Below are 7,382 nucleotides of genomic sequence, written 5' to 3' on the forward strand. Positions count from 1 at the left end.
GATCTAAGAGCTTGTCTTCTCCTTGCCGCCGCCTTCCTTTTTTCCTCATTCTTGCTTTGCTTCCAAGATGGATTGATTGATGCCTCAAGCTAGTCCCCCCCCCTTTATATAGCTTTAGGAGGAGGGGCTGTTTCCAACTCCTTTTAGGAGTTCATTCTCAAAAATAGAAAGTCATAATAAATTTTGATCTAATCTTATCCTATCTCTTATCTAGTAATCTCAATCTTCTTTATCTTTCTAGGATTACATTTGAAATTTAAATCTGATAAGACTTTTTATTCTTGAATTCGAATGGGGTTTCTTTAATAAATTGGGCTGCTACAAGGCTTTTCTGCGAATTGGGCTTCAGTTGTGAGCTGGGCTTTTTTGCGAATTTGCTTCGACTTTGGGCCCAAATTTGACCTCGATGCAGATGGAATCTGTCAAAACCCAAAACATGAAAGTTGTGGATTTCGTACTTTTCTTCCCGTTGCATCTTGAATCATCCAAATCAGAGTCCGGATTTGAGAGTTATGCCTAGATTACTAAGCGGCGCCGAAACTATGCAAAATTACCCGATTAGCCTTGTTTTTCTCCTGACGCATTTTTTTGTGCCATAAATTGAAATACAAGAGTAATGAGTCCAATTAAGTGTTAATTAAGTATAAAATAATGAATATTTAGGGATAAAAATATAGTAATTTTTATTCACATCAGATCCCCCCACACTTAAGCTTTGCCCATCCTCGGGCAAGACAAAATTCACGCAAAAATAAAACAAGAACAAACTAACTATCTACTGATTTTTAAACTCAACTCTCCTTCATCGTTCTCCACAAATATTATAGGTTAACTATTGCAAACCATTAAATCAACACAACCAAGTCATACACGACTCATTCATCAGTCAATCCAATTTTTGCTACTGCAAACCAGGTAGTAAATCAGGGAAAACCTTTCTTTTTATTTTCTTCTTTTTTTTTCCTTTTCCTTTTTTTTCTCTTTTTATCGGGAGTGAGTGCATTTTATTCTCCGTCTCACTTTTGGATCACTCAGCCAGTAGGTGCATTTTATGCTTCATCTCACTTTTGGATCACTCAGCCAGTAGGTGCATTTTATGCTCTGTCCTACTTTTGGATCACTCGACTAGTGGGTGCATTTTATGCTCCATCCTACTGTTGAATTTGCTAGCTAGTAGGTGCATTTTATGTTTCATCCTACTATTGAATTACTTGGTTGGTAGGTGCATTTTATGCTCCATCCTACCAATTGTAGCAATGGTAAAACAACTACCCCATTTACTTAAACCTGAATTTAGGACTAGCTTAACTGGAAATGGCTTCAGATAAGTCATGTACTCCTTGATCGTACCTCATTACTAGGTTCACAAGAATTTTCCTAGAACATTGTTTCAATTGATTTCAAAAGAGTTGAGGTTTTGATTTTTTTTTTTTGAATTGAAATAAAATCCTATACTCTCCCCCCCACACTTAGTCTACGTATTGTCTTCAATGTAAGGTAAAAAGAAAAGGAGGAAATAACTTAACTATAAATGCAAAAAAGAAAAAAAGAAAAAAAGAAAAACAAACTTCCCTGTGTTTAATCATAAACCGGATCCTCCAGGTCTTGTAGTTGTAACTTCCGATGTTTTCCCCTCTCATCCATCATGGGTGGGTTTAGATCTGGAATAGGGGCCTGCACAATGGATGAGAGGAGTTTTATGTGAGCTGGAGGTGTTTCAATGGAAAGTCACAATTGCTTAGTAGAGGCCAGTCCATCTAATGGTAAAAATTTTCCTTATCTTGGCTTGCACTCTTCCTGACTGGCCTCCAAATAGTTCAACACCTCCTTAGCTTCCTCCTCCAAGATTTGCATGTTTTTACAAGAATTGAGAATGTTGCTTTCAATTGTGTTGGGATATTTCATGGTTTTAAATACATTAAACACCACATCTTCACCATTCTAAGGGTAAGTAGACGTTTTTGCACATCAATTAAAGCATTTCTAGTAGCAAGAAAATGTCTCCCTAAAATCAGAGGCATTGTCCTATCTTCCTTATCCAACACAATGAAATAAGCAAGAATAATAAAATTGCCCACTTTGACTAAAACATCTTCTACTATTCCCCTAGAATATTTGATACTTCTATCAGCTAATTGAAGAATAATAGTAGTAGGTGTTAGTTCATGCAATCCAAGTTTTTCAAAAATAGAATATGGCATTAGATTTGTACTAACACCTAAATCGCATAAGGCTTTTTCAAATTCAGTATTTCCTATGGTGCAAGGTATAGAAAAACTCTTTGGATCCTTAAGCTTTGGGGGCAATTTATTTTGGAGAATGGCTGAGCACTCTTCATTTAATTTCACCATCTTGCATTCCTCCCATTTCCTTTTATTTGACATCACCTCCTTCAAGAATTTGGCATATTTTGGCATCTGCGACAATACATTGAGAAGAGGGATGTTAATATGTATTTTTCTAAACACTTTCAAAAATTTCTCAAATTGCTTATCCAAGTTAGCATTCAAAACTCTTCTAGGGTAGGGGAGAGGGAGTTTAATAGCATCTAAATTCAGTTTAGGTGTACTCCCTTCGGTCTCTTTTTGTGAATCGGCCACTTCAATTTTCTGATCATCATTCTGGGTCTCGCCAATAGTCTTTCCACTTCTTAAAGCAATGGCGTTCACCTACTCCCTTGGATTCTTCTCTGTATTGCTAGGAAATCGTCCCTCTCTACTTTCTAACACTAAATTCACAATCTGCCCCATTTGGACTTCTAAATTCTTAATAGATGCTTCTTGATTTAAGAATCTCTTTTTGTTATCTTGGAACTTTGCTTCAGCAACATTAATGAACTTAGAAATCATTTCCTCTAGATTTCCCTTCTTTTCTTGTGGGGGCGGCTATTGTTGAAATCCCATGGGTGCTTGTTGTTGGTTGTTATTCCATGTAAAATTCGGATGACTCCTCCACGCTGGATTGTATGTATTCGAATAAGGGTTGAAATTTGACCTGCCACCACGAGGAACAAAATTAGCACTTTCATGTGAAGCAAAAGGATTACCTAACTGACAATCAGAATTTATATGTCCCAATTGGCCACAAAGGTCGCATGGATTACAAGATGACACATTTATTGCTGCAACACTAAGATTGTCTAATTTTTTATTTAAACTAGCAAGTTGAGCAGATAAAGCTGCAAAAGAATCTATATGGTGTACTCCCTTTCGATCAGTTCGGTCATTATTCCATTGGTAGCTATTTGATACCATTTCTTCCACAAGATCATAGGCTTCCTCTGGAGTTTTCCTCATGATTGTGCCACCTGTAGCTGCATCAATAATGGAGCAATTAGATGGAGTAATACCATTATAAAAAGTTTGTATTTGATGGCAAACTGGTATTCCTGTTGGACAGTTTTTGCATGCCCTAAGCTTCAATCAATTCTGATGTACTTTTGATATTTAATATAAATAAATGAAGTACATGTTTGATTCAGGTTGTGTGGTATACTTCTGTGTAAGATGCTAAAACTGGACATTTAATGAGACTTGTGTTGGTTTAAATGTTCACAGCCATTGGATAAGTCTAGGGAGATTTATCCTGCCAAGGCTGACACTGATGTGCTGCCAACTGTTGGGGTGGCTTGTCTCAGCTACCAGGGTGAGACCCAAGGGACATGCAGTGTAGGATTACTTGAACCCTTGATCGGACCAGATTTCCAGTATTGCCCTGGACCTTGGAGATTGATGGGCAAAACTGGAAAGTTACACCTGACCCCTAGACCCGATTATGGTACTGTACTAGGTGTCGGATTGGGCTGTCTTTGATATGCCAATCAGTAAGATCCTTAGCAGGGGTCAAAACTTGGGTATGTTGGGAGAGTCTGAGAATTCATCTGAGTGGGTGATCATAGTGACGGGATCAGCCCCTTTGTCGGACAAAGGTAATGATCGGGGATGCACTCTCTTTGATTGAAACCAAACTGCCGGCAGTTGATTTCAATCGTTGGAATTTTGTTTTGCAAAATTTATATATATGATATATATTTAAGTATGTTTTCAAAATGTTTGCAAATGGTTTTAATTCCCGGGATCCATGTGAGTAGAGAGTGCAGTACTGTTCCTTGCAGCCGAGGGAGAGGTCCTCTCTTGTCGGTCAGTGCTTGATCATTATGGGCTGAGAGGTTAAGTGTAAGGCCATTTAGGATAATACCTGATTGTATAATCTTGCACCTGCCCACAGTCCTTGGGATTTTATAAGATGGCTTGGCCCAGGGACCACTTAATGTAAGTGTTGGTTCCATAGGGTCCATATGATGGGCTCAGGGGTTCACTGAGCTTCTCAGTGAATTCGGCTAGGCCTTGTAATAAAGGCTAGGCCGAACCCATGTGGCTAGTGTGTAGATCAATGCTTGGGTCCCACGCCATACAAAGAAGCCCAACTGGGCAGCAGTTTGGAAGACTTTTGAGCACTTGATTTTTTTTGGGCCTAAAGCCCATTTCGAACTAGGCTGATTTGATCAGTCATTAACAAGGGGTGGATCTGAGATTAGGATGAGCCCAAAAGCTTATCTAATCTGCAAATAGGATTAAGAAGAGTCCTAATCCAGTTATAGATTTGGATAAGGGAAACTCCTGATATGATTGGGAGATTTTTTTCTTAATCATTAAGCAGCTAGAGGAAACCCTATTCGAACTACCAGAATTCGAACCCTAGGGAACACACAACACACCCTACAGTTTTGAGATAGGATCTCAGAAACCCTAGAGAAGAAAAGCAGTTCACCATTTTCTTCTCTAGCTTCCTCCCTTTGCAGCCGCCACCATCTATAGCAGTTCGACTTCTCTGTCAGAGAAAGACCAAGAAAGAGTTCTTGATATCAGTCTTTACTGAAAGGCTGATTCAGTTTGGTGCTCATTGTCTCCTAAAGGATTCTTGTGAAGGATTCAGTGTGTGGGACGTACTCTGCTGGTTCTGTTCCACAGTTGCTGTGTCATCTTCAGCAAGAGCAGATCTTGGTGTCTTCTTTGGGTGTGAACACCAACTTTGGGAGATATTATTTCTCTGGATCAGGTATAATCACTCCCTTCTCTTTTGGTTCAGACCTGGTTCGGTTCTTGTTCAAGTAGGATCCTTGAATCTTGATTCTAAAACAGGGAATGTGATTCTCAGTTGGAAGGTAGGTAGAAAATTTTTGAAATTCTTCCACCCATTCCGCAACCATTTTGGCGTCCATACGATGGATTCTACCATCCCTTTTAATTCAATGGTGAGGACACTTCCTAAGCATCTCTTTAAATTGTTCCCATGCCTCATACAAAGATTTCCACTCTAGTTGAACAAAAGTAGTGATATCATTGATCAATTTTGCTGTTTTAAAGGGAGGGAAATACTTAGCTAAAAATTTTTGAGTCAAGTCATTCCAAGTAGTGATACTTCCTGGAAGGAGTGAGTTAAACCAATCCTTAGCTCTATCACGTAATGAGAATGGAAAAAGCCTAAGACTAATAGTATCATCTCTAACTCCATTATGCTTGAATGTGTCGCATATTTCTAGGAAGTTAACAATATGTGCATTAGGATCATCACTCGGCAACCCACTAAACTGAATACTCGTTTGGATCATTTGGATGATCGCAGGCTTGATCTCGAAATTATTGGCTTGGATTGTTGGCTTACAAATGCTAGAAGTAGCCCCATTAATTGTTGAACAAGCATAGTCCAAAAGGGTTTGATTTGCTTCTGCCATCTCTTCTTCTGCTGGTTCACCTTCTTCAATCTCCTCTCTTCCTTTACTTTTGTTGGCTCTTTTGCAGTATGCGAAGGGTTCTCCCTATCTCAGGATTGATTTCTACTAGTTCTTCTCTTCTAGTGCGTGTCATACACTAAGCAAGAATTCAAATAAATAATGATAAAAAAAATAAAAATCCAAATTAACCAAGGTTAACAAGTTCTAATATTATTTTAGGATTCAATCCCCAGCAGCGGTGCCAAAAACTTGATAGCTATAATTATATAACCCTAGCAAGTGCACTAGTTATCAAGTAGAATAAAGATATCATTCCCACGAGGATTTAACAAAATAAGTATTAGAACTATAGCCTTCCTTAACTATTTGGACAACCGAATTTCAGATCTAACAATAAGAACTACTGAAAATTAAGAATAGAAGAAAAAGAAATAAAAATAAGGGCAATCAATGACAAAACTTGCAACGATCTAATTAGAAGCGCTAGGATTGTTTGTCCACCTTACCATTCAAATGGATATCAATTTATTAGATTAACCAAGATAATTTATTATTTTCATAAGCTGAAGTCTTTCCTAATTTATTTGATATTCCCTCTCAGGATATATCAAATCTACCTCTATCAAGTAACCCATCGATCTCTCGACTAGAGTTCTCGTGATAGAGATGTAGTAAGTTCTATGAAAAACTTATATCATCAGATGAATCATGTATATATATTCCTATATACCATTCAATTCACATTATGAATTATTCAGTCCACTATATGAATTCCTCTCTTGATTCATTCATATAAACCAAATCAATTAAGAGGTGGCTAAGCTCCTAATCGCATTATGCATAAAAACTCATAGACAATATGAAAATAAAATCTTGGATAAATCAGAATAAAAGTCAATCCATTGTCATGGTTAGGCTTTCCACAGCCCTAGATACAAATAAATTAATTCATGATAAAGGAAATAAAACAAACAAGGGGTAAGAAAGAACTCATGATGTCGCCCTTGAAGCTGAGATCTAAGAGCTTGTCTTCTCCTTGCCGCCGCCTTCCTTTTTTCCTCCTTGCTTTGCTTCCAAGATGGATTGATTGATGCCTCAAGCTAGTCCCCCCCCCCCCCCCCCCCCCCCCCCCCCTTTATATAGCTTTAGGAGGAGGGTCTGTTTCCAACTCATTTTAGGAGTTCATTCTCAAAAATAGAAAGTCCTAATTAGTTTCGATCTAATCCTATCCTATCTCTTATCTAGTAATCTCAATCTTCTTTATCTTTCTAGGATTACATTTGAAATTTAAATCTGATAAGACTTTTTATTCTTGAATTCGAATGGGGCTTCTTTAATAAATTGGGCTGCTACAAGGCTTTTCTACGAATTGGGCTTCAGTTGTGAGCTGGGCTTCTTTGCGAATTTGCTTCGATTTTGGGCCCGACTTCGACCTTGATTCAGACCGAATCTATCAAAACCCAAAACATGAAAGTTGTGGAGTTCTCCCTTATCTTCCTGGTTCATCTTGAATCATCCCAATCGGAGTCCGGATGGGAGAGTTATGCCAGATTACTAAGCGGCGCCGAAACTATGCAAAATTACCCGATTAGCCTTGTTTTTCTCCTGACGCCTTCTTTTGTGCCCTAAATCGAAATACAAGAGTAAT

The 7,382-nt window shown here is 38.2% G+C and overlaps 1 non-coding gene across 1 annotated transcript; it reads left to right on the plus strand.

Annotated features, from left to right (window-relative positions):
- The first annotated feature begins 5,246 nt into the window (after positions 1-5,246).
- Positions 5,247-5,353, plus strand: LOC148800653 (small nucleolar RNA R71). The gene has a single exon (XR_016071061.1). It is a non-coding gene; the product is annotated as a small nucleolar RNA R71 (small nucleolar RNA).
- Positions 5,354-7,382: the final 2,029 nt, after the last annotated feature.

Source organism: Nelumbo nucifera, chromosome 4, assembly GCF_055504915.1.
Source record: "Nelumbo nucifera cultivar China Antique chromosome 4, China Antique-T2T, whole genome shotgun sequence".
NCBI lineage: Eukaryota > Viridiplantae > Streptophyta > Magnoliopsida > Proteales > Nelumbonaceae > Nelumbo > Nelumbo nucifera.